Here is an 11,988-nt window from a genome sequence, read left to right on the forward strand (position 1 = left end):
TAGTCATTGTCCAACTCTCTGATGCATAACAAGTGATAGCAAAGACCATGGCCTGTATCAATCAGATGCACCTTAGTCTCCAGAGAGACACCATTGCTCTTTAAGACTTCAGAGAGGTCCCTAGCAGCAGAATTTCCCATCACAATATGTCTTTTAATTTCCTGGATACTGGTGCCAAGAGTGTTGACTGTGGAGTCAAGCAAATTAAAGCTGTGAACAATCTCAGTCTCTTCACCATCCACCCTGATGCTGCCAATTGGTCCCTTTTAAAGAGTTCTTTCCTTCATCTGTTCCAATTCATTGTTCATGACTTATCCACTTTTTTCTTAGTTTACCCCCAAAGTTCCCTATCAGTCCTGTTTATAACAGTGGCATTATGCAGTATTTGTCCTTTTATGACAGATATTTTACTCATCCACATTGTATAATATTTTATTATTTATAATAATGTTTTTCAGTGCTACATAGTATTCCATTGTGTGACTATACCACAGCTTCTCTATCCACTCATCTGTTGATGAGCACTTGGGTTGCTTCCATCTCTTTGCTATTGTGAACAACACAGCAATAAACATGGGTGTGCATCTATCTGTTTGAGTGGTAGCACTGGTTTCTTTAGAGTATATTCCCATTAGTGGAATTGCTAGGTCAAATGGTATATCTATTTCTAACTTTTTGAGAAAGCACCATACTTCTTTCCATAGTGGTTGCACCATTTTACACTCTCACTTACAGTGAATAAAGGTTCCAATTTCTCCACAATCTTGCCAGCATTTGTTGTTTGCTACTCTGTTGAACATTGCTATTGTTGATAGCATTAGATAAAATATCTCACAGTTGTTTTGATTTATCTCTCTTAGAACTAGGGATTTTGACCATTTCTTCATATGTTTGTTTGCCATCTGAATGTCTTTTTTGGTGAAGTGTCTGTTCAAATCCTGTGACAATTTTGCAATTGGGTTGTTTACTTTTATCTTGAAGAGGTGCTGGAGTATTCTATAAGTTTTAGATATGAGTCCCTTATCAGACATTCCATTAACAAATATTTTTCCCAATCTGTGGCTTTCCTTTTTACCATGTTGGAGAAGATTTTGACGTGCATAGGGATTTTATAAGGTTCTTGAATATGAGTGGGTACAAAGAGACATAATAAATGAAAGAAAAAAGTTTCTTGAAGAAATGACAATGAAAACGCAACTTATCAAAACCTCTGGGAAACAGCCTAAATACTACTAAAGAAGTAGTATTTAGAGGTTAATTTATAGCAATAAGGAAACACATTAAAAATGAAGAAAAAATTATAATTACTTCTTTAACTCAACATCCAACAAATTGAAAAAGAACAAGAAAACCCTAGGGTTTCTTAAGGGAGCTTTGATGGAATAGTCAGTAGAATTTTGCTGCTAACCCAAATGTCATGCTTCCCCTATGGTTTGAATCCACCAGTTGCTCCATAGAAGAAAGGCGGACAGTGTCTTTACATGCAATTGTTGGCTTTAGGTGCCACTGAGTTGACCACGAATATAGGGTCAGTGACCCTATAAACAGCAGACCTGAACCCTATACTATCCTGCACCTTCTTTACTGTCTCTGATATACCCAAGTAGCTACTATATCAATCCATCTAACTGAGGGTTTCCCTGTTTTTTGCTGGTCCTCTACTCTGCCAAGCATGATGTCCTTTTCCTAGGACTAACCTCTTAGCACAAACTGTCTGAAGTATAAGAAGCACCTTGTTTGAGCCTTCTCCAAGTAAAATTTGTTTGCTCTTTTGGCCATCCAAGGGATATTAATTATTCTTTTCTAATAACACAACCCAAAGTCACTGATTTTTCCTCTGTCATATGTAGTCATTGTGAAACTCTCCAAGTCATAAGAAGTGACTGAGACATGGCTTGATTCATTTGCATCTTAGTCCTCAAACTGGCATTGCTGGTTCTCAGTATCTTGGAGAGGTTCTGAAGAGCAGACATCCCCAAAACAACACATCTATTGAATTCTTGACTATTATTGCCAAGGATATTGTTTATGGATTCAAGCAAGATGAAATCATTAACCATTTCAGTCTTCTCTCCGCCTATCATGATGTTGTCTATTGCCCCAGTGGTGAGGATTTTTTTTTTAATTGATGTTGCGATATAATCCATATTGAAGGTTGTACTCAGTCTTCTGCAATAAGCATCTCAGGCCCTCCTCGCTTTCAGCAAGCAAAACAGTGTTGTCAGCTTTACACAGGTTTTTGATGAACCTTCTGCTAATTCTGATAATAGAGAAGACAAACATTCTCACCACTAGACCAATTGGCAGCATCAGGATGGATGGTGAAGAGATTGAGATTGTTCACAACTTTAGTTTGCTTGCCTCCACAGTCAACACTCTTGGCACCAGCAGCCAGGAAAATAAAAGACGTATTGTGATGGGAAAGTCTGCTGTTAGGGACCTCTCCAAAGAACTGAAGAAAAATGGTGTCACTCTGGAGACTAAGGTGCATCTGATTGATACAGGCCATGGTCTTTGCTATCACTTTTATGCATCAGAGAGTTGGACAATGACTAGGGAGGATAGAAGAGAATTGATGCCTTTGAGCTGTGGTGCTGGAGAAGAGTATTGAGTGTACCATGGACTGCTAAGAAAACAAACAGGTTCTTCCTGGAGAGGGTTAAACCAGGATGCTCCTGGAAGGCAAGCATTCTGAGGTTTCATCTGACATACTTTGGACCTGATGTAAGGAGGGACCAGTCCTTGGAGAGGGACATCATGCTTGGGAGGGAGGCGAGACAGCACAGGATGGGAAGACCCTCTATGAGGTGGATTGATTCAATGACTGGGGTAATTAGTATGGGTGTGTCAGAGGCAGTGAGATTGGCACAAGATAAAGTAGGATTTAGGGCTGTTGTACATAACATCGCTATGAGTCACAAGCGACTCGATGGCACATAACAACATGCAATTTATAGCCTCCCAAGCCCACTCTGGTAAGAAACTGCATTGCAGATCCAAAGGCATGCAGTTCAAATCCACCAGCTTCTCTATGGGAGAAAGATGAACAATTTCTTCCCATGTGATTTACTGCTGCTGAAAACCTGCTGGAGGATCATTTCTGACTGAAAGAAAAAAAAACACAAACAAACAAACCCATCCAAAAACTAAACAACAACAGTAATAAACCGACTGTGAGGTCAGCTATGAGTCAAGCCCTATTAGACAGCAATAAAAGAAAAAAAAAAAAGATAAAGCGGGAAGGAGGGAGAAATTTAGAAACTAAAATGGTAAATTTCCTCTGTATAACATTGTTAGGTGCCTTGCAAGTTCTTATCTATTATCCTCATTATTTTTTCAGAGTGTACTCTTATCATTCATAAAGATTTCACTGACAGATTTTCAGACACAGAACACCAATCTTTTCTTCCTTGTCTGAAATAAAGCAATACCAAACATATTCCTAAATACAAGTAGCTACATGTAACTTTCAATGACTTAGAGTTCCAATATGGTAGATGAAAATTTTACTGCTGAACCACAGTTGCTCTCCATTTATAATTTATAAATTGGTCTAGTAGCTTCACACTGCCTACTACCTACTGAAGTCCACTTTATATTCTTTTTGACCCAAATTTTTATTCTCAGCAAAATGCCCCACCAGATTATATATAGAAAAATGTGTATAGAATTATTGTTGTTTATAATAACCTCATGATCTCCATCCACATAGGAATTTTTTCATCTCCATTACTTCAGGTTTATGAGCCAATCTTCTATCTGTAATGGACCAAAACCTTTTCTGTATTAAGTAATCTGACTGCAGAAGTGGAAAAATGGAAACTATCACTGCTTCTCTGTCTTTAAGACTAATGCAATTTTTCTAGCACAAAAATGAAAATCAATTTGGTTGTAATACAAATTTTGTTTCATGATGTAAAAATCAATTTTTAGGTATAAAAACCTGACAAATGAATTCTTAAATATTTAGATAATTGGTATAATTTTATTTTTAATTACTTTCAGCTTTAAAGCATTTGAGTCTTCAAGTTATTTCAGTAATAGATTATTTTACTCTCCTATTTTCTTTTGTTGTTGAAAATATTAAGTTTTATATTGAGAACTAACGAATTATTGCATGATCTTATATGTATGTTAAATAAACCAAGTAAGTAATGACTATTACGATAAAAAGAAAATTATCTACAGCCTGATTAAATATAATCAAGCAACTTTAAAGTAGATTAAAAATATGAAGTAAAGACATTGTGCCTTTATTGGAAATTTTACAGTTCCTTTGTCCTATAAATAGGAATATTCATAAACATCATACTTTTAATTTTCAACTAGAAGGTGGTTTTCAATTGTAGAAAACAAAAAAATTTCCCTTGAGTTTGATTGTAACTTTATATTGATACTTCCCAGTGGAATTTAAGTGAGAAATACTATTCATAGGACATTATTACTGTTGTTGTCATTTGTTTTTTAAAGATAAGCTAGGGACAGTTACAGCAGCATTCTACTTGAGTTCTTAAGTAGACACCAAGGGAGAAAAAGGGCTAAATAAAAAATCTAGGTCATATTATCTATATTAATTTTTAATCTTTTACTATCATGTAGGCTATGTGTGTGTGGGATGAAGAGAGATGAGACACAATGAAAAGAATTGCTGTTCTATACTCTTGAGGGAGACTCAATCCTCAATTGACTTAATGAGTTTGAGCTAATGAGACAATAGTTGCTGTCTGGGAGACTCAATGCCAAATAAAATTTTTTAAATTCTTCCTACGTGACCAAGTCCAAAATAATAAAATGACAATGATTTTTATACATTTTTAATTTACAAAGCACTTCTACATGGCTGATGTCATTAGACTATGAAACTATGAGATTGAAAAAGACAATACCATGTCCATCTTTGACTCCTTGACACCTATAAAGTTCCTTTTGGTCTTTAAAAGAAACACTGTGTTAAATTTCTAACCAGGTCATCCAGATCTCTTAGCACAACATGGTGAGAACGTCCAGGATAGCATCTGTCTGTTGTAATATGTCAATTGATATTCCATCAAATCCTGGGGCCTTGTTTTTTGGCAGTTCATTCAGAGCGGCTTGAACTTCCTCCTCCTTCAATCACCATTGCCTACTCTGTGTTAGCCAATTCATTTTGGTACAAGGACTGCACACTCCTTCCATCTTCTTCTAATGCTTCCTGGATTATTCCATATTCTGCCTATATAATCTCTAAGTATTACAACTGGAGGGTTGAATTTGTTCTTCAGTTCCTTTAGCTTAAGATACGCTAAGCAGGTTTCACCCTTTTAGTTTTCCAACTCCAGCTCTTTGCACATTTCATTGTTAACACTTTGCTGCCCTGTGAAATCTTTCTGTTCAGCTACTTAACTTCCTGATTCCTTCCCTTTGCTTTGGTTTCTCGGTGCTCTAGTGCAATATTCAGTCTCTACTGATACACCCATCTCAGTCTTTTCTTCCTCCTTTATCTTTACAAGGACTTTTTGCTTTCTTCCTGAAAGATATTTTTCATATCCTCCCAAAGACCAGTTGGTCTTTATTCATTAGTATTCAAAGTCTCAAACCTGCTTCTGAGGTTAATTTTTAAATTCAGGTGGGATAGAATCAAGGTCAAATTTTGGTTTTTGTGGATGTGATTTCATTTTCTTTAGCTTTAGTTTGAACTTGCATAAAAGTAAGTGATGGTCTATTTCATAATCAGCACCTGGCCTGGTTTTCACAGCTGATACTGAGCTTCTGTAGTGATTCTTTTAACAGATATAGTAGCTCTGATTCCTGTGTGTACCATCAGGTGGATTCCATATATACGGTTCCATTTGTTTCTTATAAAAGGTATTTGCTGGGGGAGCTCTGGTGGCCTAGTGGCAACGAGCTGCAACTACAATCCTAGAGGCGCACGGTTCGAATCCACCAGATGCTCTGCCAGGAAAGGAGAGACAATCTCCTCCTGTACCAGTCAATAAAAGGTATTTGCTGTGAATAAACTGATGATTGTACAAAATCTTATCATTCTAAATTCAGCCTCACTTCTTCCCTTTTCTCAACTTTTGCATTCCAGTCACCCATTATTATAGATGGATCTTGGTTGAATGTTCAAATGATTTCTCTGTGCAAAAGTTGGTAGGAATCATCTATTTCCTCCTCTTTGGCTCTGGATTTTAGTGCATATATTTGAATAATAGTGGGATTGAGTTTCTTTTGATAAGTTTATTTCCATTTGAAGATATGAGTTTTTGAGGTGACTGCTCAAATTTGCAATTCATTTTTCCCTATTAGTTTGTTTTTCTTACTAGTTTTATAGCTATGTTTTGAACATGAGCCCATTTTTAGTTGTTGCAAATCATGCAGTAAGTGCTTTTGTTTTCATTCTCTAGAAGTTATATTTGGATGATGAATATGCTTAATTTTAATGGATTAAAACTTATAAGTTATTTTCTATATGGTTAGCACTTGGCATGTTTTTGATAAAAAGTTTCCTATTTTCCAGTCTTAAGATACTCTCCTATAAATCATATTATGATAGCTCTGCTAGTCTACCTTCCACATTTTTGTCTGAAACTTATATTCATATTGAGGTTTAACATAGAGGTAAAAATTCAGTTTTTCACACATGGTTATACAACTGACTTAATATCATCGAACAAAAAACAAAACACCATTTTTCACCATTGATTTTGGATGTCCAAATCAGGTGTGTGAGTCCCTCTTTTTCTGGGTTTCTAACCTGTTTCATTGATCTCTGTTCCCATCCTTACACAAGTACTAGCAATTACAACCATTACAACATCACTACATGTCCTGACATGCTGAGGGGCACGTTCTCCCACCTGATCCTTGTTTGAGATTGTCTTCTTTATCCTTGTTCTTTTCCATGATAGCACATACACTGGGCACTAGAGCTTCTTTACCCTGAGGATGACTGCTGGGGCAATAACTCCGTCTGTCCCCAGTGACTACTGCTGCCCTCTCCAAGCCCATATGGGGGACTGAGCCCAGCCACAGTGTTAGGTGAGTCTTGTGCTGTGAGGCCAGGCCTCAGCACCTGGGAGGGCCTACAGGTACCTATTTGTATATGCCAACTCACTGAAAATGACCTTGTGTAGAAAAACCACCCAAAATTAACAAAATAAAAATGCCAAGATACTGTAACAGATAAGATAAAGAAACCACAAAAGAGAGGGTTTAGCTTGAATCCTATTTTTGAAGAGCAGACCTTAGATTTTCTTTTGCCACTGGGTCTTGCAAGTTATGTCCCTGAACCTGGTAGGCATAATTGACAGGTCCTTTCCAATGTTATTATAAACAGAATTCTACTTATCAGTGGTGGTTTGTTTTGCTTTTTTTAAAATCACAATTTCATTTTCCATCTAAGGACTTAAAAAAATCATATGCATTTTTGCATATTATTTAAAAAAATTATCCTTTCATAGTTTTTATGTATACTTTATCCTCCACTGTGATGTTTACAATTAATCAAGCACTACTGAACATATTGACTTGCTTTTACCTCCTGAGTCTTAAGAGGACTGTGCAGAGAAGTGAATGAATTATTGCAGGCTTCACACTGAATATTGAGTTAAACTAGAACTTAAACTTCAACATTCTAAATTACAAAAGTAAACTATTGCTTTCTTATTTGTTTTGCTTTCCATCTCACTTTTAAGCTAGCTTTTAAAAATCACAGCTCACTTTTAAGAAGGTATCTTTTTAGATAACAGAGGAAGGGTTTAAATCCAATATTGACTATATGGCTTCTTTAGGACAGCAATTTACTAAGTACAAGCTTGTGCTAACATGTTCTATTCACATGGTGCCTTTCTTCTGGCTTTACAATGTTTCCAGCCAGCAGCAAAGAAACAAGTTGTTTAAAGTGAGTAATTAGGACTGTACTGGGAGTTTTGAAAGTGGGTGGAATGTCCTTAAAATCTGAACATCTGGTTGTTACACTGAGTGAGCAATAAATGATTAAAGCATTGCTGACATTAGTGAGCCAAAATGTTTTCCAAAGTATCAGTTTATGTGCTTAGGAGTTTTTGTTTTAAACAGGACCAATGATCAAAACAACAGAATAATCTAAAATGTGACTAATCTGCATGATTCACCTCCCTATTGTCAAGTCATTCTTTTCAGTATTCCTTATAGTATATTGAAATGTTTGCTTAGTGAAATGGTATTTATGATTGTTGTGCTGTTTACAGTACTGCCAAGTACATCCAGAGGTTCCTTTTTGTTATCTTGGAGTCTTCAGGGTGAGAACACAGTGCTAAGATTGACTTTAACATGGTGCTGTCTTTTTAAATAGTTATAAATACTTAAGAACTCAATTTACTTATTATTTGTAAGCACCATTAACATAACAACGAAAAATTATGTCAAAATAGTTATTTTGTGTTGACAATATTGAAGACCATAGCAGAGTAGTTTTATTATTATCTGAATTTACTGTTTATTGCAGAGCACCCTCAGATCTGTTGAATGAATGTTCTTTATGGAGTACAGTAATAGTGAATATAATCTTCTTGTCCAGTGGTAGAACTTTGGAGTACTGAAATTTAAAAATAACATATTTTTTTGCTCACAAAGAAGAGCAGAAAATACAGGGATGATAAACAAAATTCCTTGGAATATAGAGTGTGATTGAATTTTTGAAGCAAAGACCATAAACAGGATTCCTAGTGGTAAAGTTTTGACTGCTGATACTGAGCTTCTTCGAAGATTTTTTCCACAAATGTAGTCAATCTAATTTCAGTGTAGTCCATCAGGTGATGTCCATTTGCAAAGTTACCTTTTGTGTTTTTTACAAAAAGTATTTGTGATTAAAAATTCAATGAGTATACAAAATTCAGTCATTCAATGTGCAAACTATTTTCTGTCAATACAACCATACTTTCCAAATACCATTTCTTCCTCATTGTTTCCAAATTTTAATTATTAATGTATACCATTTTGGAAAGCAAAAGTTGATAAAAATCTGCAATTTCTTCCTTTTTGGCTTTACTTGTTGGTACATATATTTGAATAATAGTTGTGTTAACATCTTTTCCTTACATGCATATAGATTATATCCTATCACTCCAAAACCAGGTTTAAATCCGTTAAAACAAGGTCAGGTACTAACTATGGAACAATACATTAATTACTTATGTGCAAGTTCAAATTGAAACTGAAGAAAATGAAAAGCAGTCAATAAAAATCAAAATACAACTTTGCATTTATCATACCTGATTTAAAGATCATCTTCAGAACAGATTTAAAGCATTGAATGCTAATTATGTAATGCCATCAAGGATATCATCTATTAAGAGAGTAAAATGTCATGGTGCTAGCAAAACTGCACTGTTACCTGCAGAAAACTGAAACAGGATCCACATCTCACACCGTACACAAAAATCAACTCAAGGTGGCTCAGAGACCTGAGAGTAAAGCCCCAAAACATGAAGTTCATAAGAGATAAACTGAGACCGAGCATAGAAGGTTTAGCTTATGGTTTAAAGAGGCTGACAAATACAGCCAGAAATGCACAGTCTGGAGAGGATAAAATTGATGATGAATGGGAACTTGAAAGATTAAATCCCTGTGGAAATCAACTTTTTTCCCAACAGGTGAAAAGAAAACCAACCAACTGGGAACAAACATTTGGCAATATCATCTCAGACAAGGGTCTCATAACTAAAGTTTACAGGGCTTCTAGAAGAAAAATAATGATAATTATAAAAAGGGGAAAAGACTTGAAAAGGCTTTTTACAGGGTAAGACATTCAGATGGCTAAAAAATGCATGAACAAATGCTTAAAATTACTAGCAAGTGTCAAAGTTTAGCAGTGTAGACAGCAATAAATGTTGGAGAGGATATAGAGAGGTGGGAACTCTCATACACAGTTGATTAAATTCTAAAATGGTACACTCTGGAAGGCAATTTGGCGCTTCCTCAAAAAGCTGAACATAGACATTGCATATGATACAGCTATTTCACTACTAAGAATATGCCCCAAAGAAATGAGAACTGAGACACAAATGGTTATTTGCACAGCAATGTTCATAACATAGTTATTCATCATTGCAAGAACATGGAAAGAGCCTAAACGGATTGAGAACAACCAAATTGACTGATAAATTATGGTACATTCACATGATGGAATACTATGTAACACAAGCAAGGATTTTGTAAAATAGTACATAATTTGGGAGAGATTAAAGAACATTATGCTGAGTGAACCAAGTCAGTCTCTCAAGGACAAATGATTCTTAAGACCATTAATGTGAAAACAGAAGAATAATAAAATATGTATGGAGATCGAAGGGAGACGGAGTAGGAACAGAGGGGTGATGAAGGGTAGAGGTGAAATCAGTGTTTCATAATTTGGTAGGTGGAGGAACGGGGTAAAGGAAATGGAAAGGATCTGATGGGCACCTGAAAAGACTAGGTAATGGTGGGCATAGTCTGATGGTGATTAGTTCTTATAAAACACAATGTATGGGAATGATTGTGTGAAACATAATATCAGTGAAGGAAATTGTGAGGAAAAATACTTTATAGGAGAAAATAAGTCATTACAAAGACAGAAGAGGAAGAAAAGACCAAAATGGATATCAGGAGACACTCTGAAAATTTAATTAGAGCTTCCAGAAGCCATAAAAAGGAATAAATTTCAAAATGAAAGAAATGTGAGCAGAATATTTCAAAGGGCAGTTCAGTAAAATAAAGCAAAGTATTATAAAGGAAACAACATGAAACAACATATGAACAAGAGCCTATGGTGATAAAAGAAGAAGTTCAGGCTGCTTTGAAGGAAATAGCAAAAAATAAGGCTCCAGGAATAGATGGTATACCAATTGACATATTTCAGCTAACAGATGCTGCTCTGGACGTGCTTACCAAGTTGTGCCAAGAAATCTGGAGAACAACCACTTGGCCAACTGACTGGAAGAGATCTATATTTGTTTCCCATTCCAAAGAAAGGTGATCCAATTGAGTGTGGAAACTACAGAACAGTGTCATTGATTTCACATGCAAGCAAGATTCTACTGAAGATTATCCAAAAACGACTGGAACAGCACATCAGCAGAGAACTAACTACCAGAAGTCCAGGCTGGGTTTAGAAGGGGTCGTGGTACTAGGGATATTGTAGCTGGTGTTAGATGGATCTTAGCTAAAAGCAGAGAATACCAGAGGAATGTCTATCTGTGTTTCATTGACTATGCAAAGGCATTTGACTGTGTGGATCATAACAAACTATGGCTGACTCTGAGAAGAATGGGAACCCCAGAACACTCGATAATGCTAATGCGAAACCTATACTTGGACCAGGAGGCAGTCATGAGAACAGAGCAAGAGAACACTGCATACTTCAAAATTGGGAAGGGCGTACGCCAGGGATGCATACGATCTCCATACCTTTTCTTTTTTTTTTAATTTTTTTACTAGTTTATTTACAAAACTTTAATACACTGTTTTCTAAAACAATTTTTTCCAACTTCCCTGACCTCTCCACTTATCAAATTGTACAGTCCCATGATTAGTACTCCTCAAGAGCTGCACATCCTCATCCCTCTGTTTCCGCTCTCTCCCAACCTTTTTGGATCCTTATACTCATTCTACAAGAACGGTGTTATACAATATTTATCCTTGTGGGAGTGAGTTAGTTCACTCAGCATAATGCTCTCCAGAACTTCCCAAGTTAGTTAATAATTTACAAAATCATTGCTCCTGTGTGCTGCAGAGTATTCCATTATGTGAATGTACCATACTTTCTCAATCCAGTCATTTATTGTTGGACATTTAGGCTGTTTCCATATTCTTGTGATGGTGAATAAAGCTGCTATAAATATTGGTGTACAAATCTCCATTTATGCCCCAGTTTTTGTTTTCTCTGGGTATATATTCCAAGTAGTAGAATAGCTGGGTTATATAGAATTTCTTTTTTTTTTAAAATTTCTTTATTTTTCATTTGAATGAACATCTACAGAGATTTTGGAA

Source organism: Elephantulus edwardii, unplaced genomic scaffold (genome assembly GCF_000299155.1).
Source record: "Elephantulus edwardii isolate Elephantulus edwardi_28Jun2011 unplaced genomic scaffold, EleEdw1.0 scaffold00072, whole genome shotgun sequence".
Classification (NCBI taxonomy): domain Eukaryota; kingdom Metazoa; phylum Chordata; class Mammalia; order Macroscelidea; family Macroscelididae; genus Elephantulus; species Elephantulus edwardii.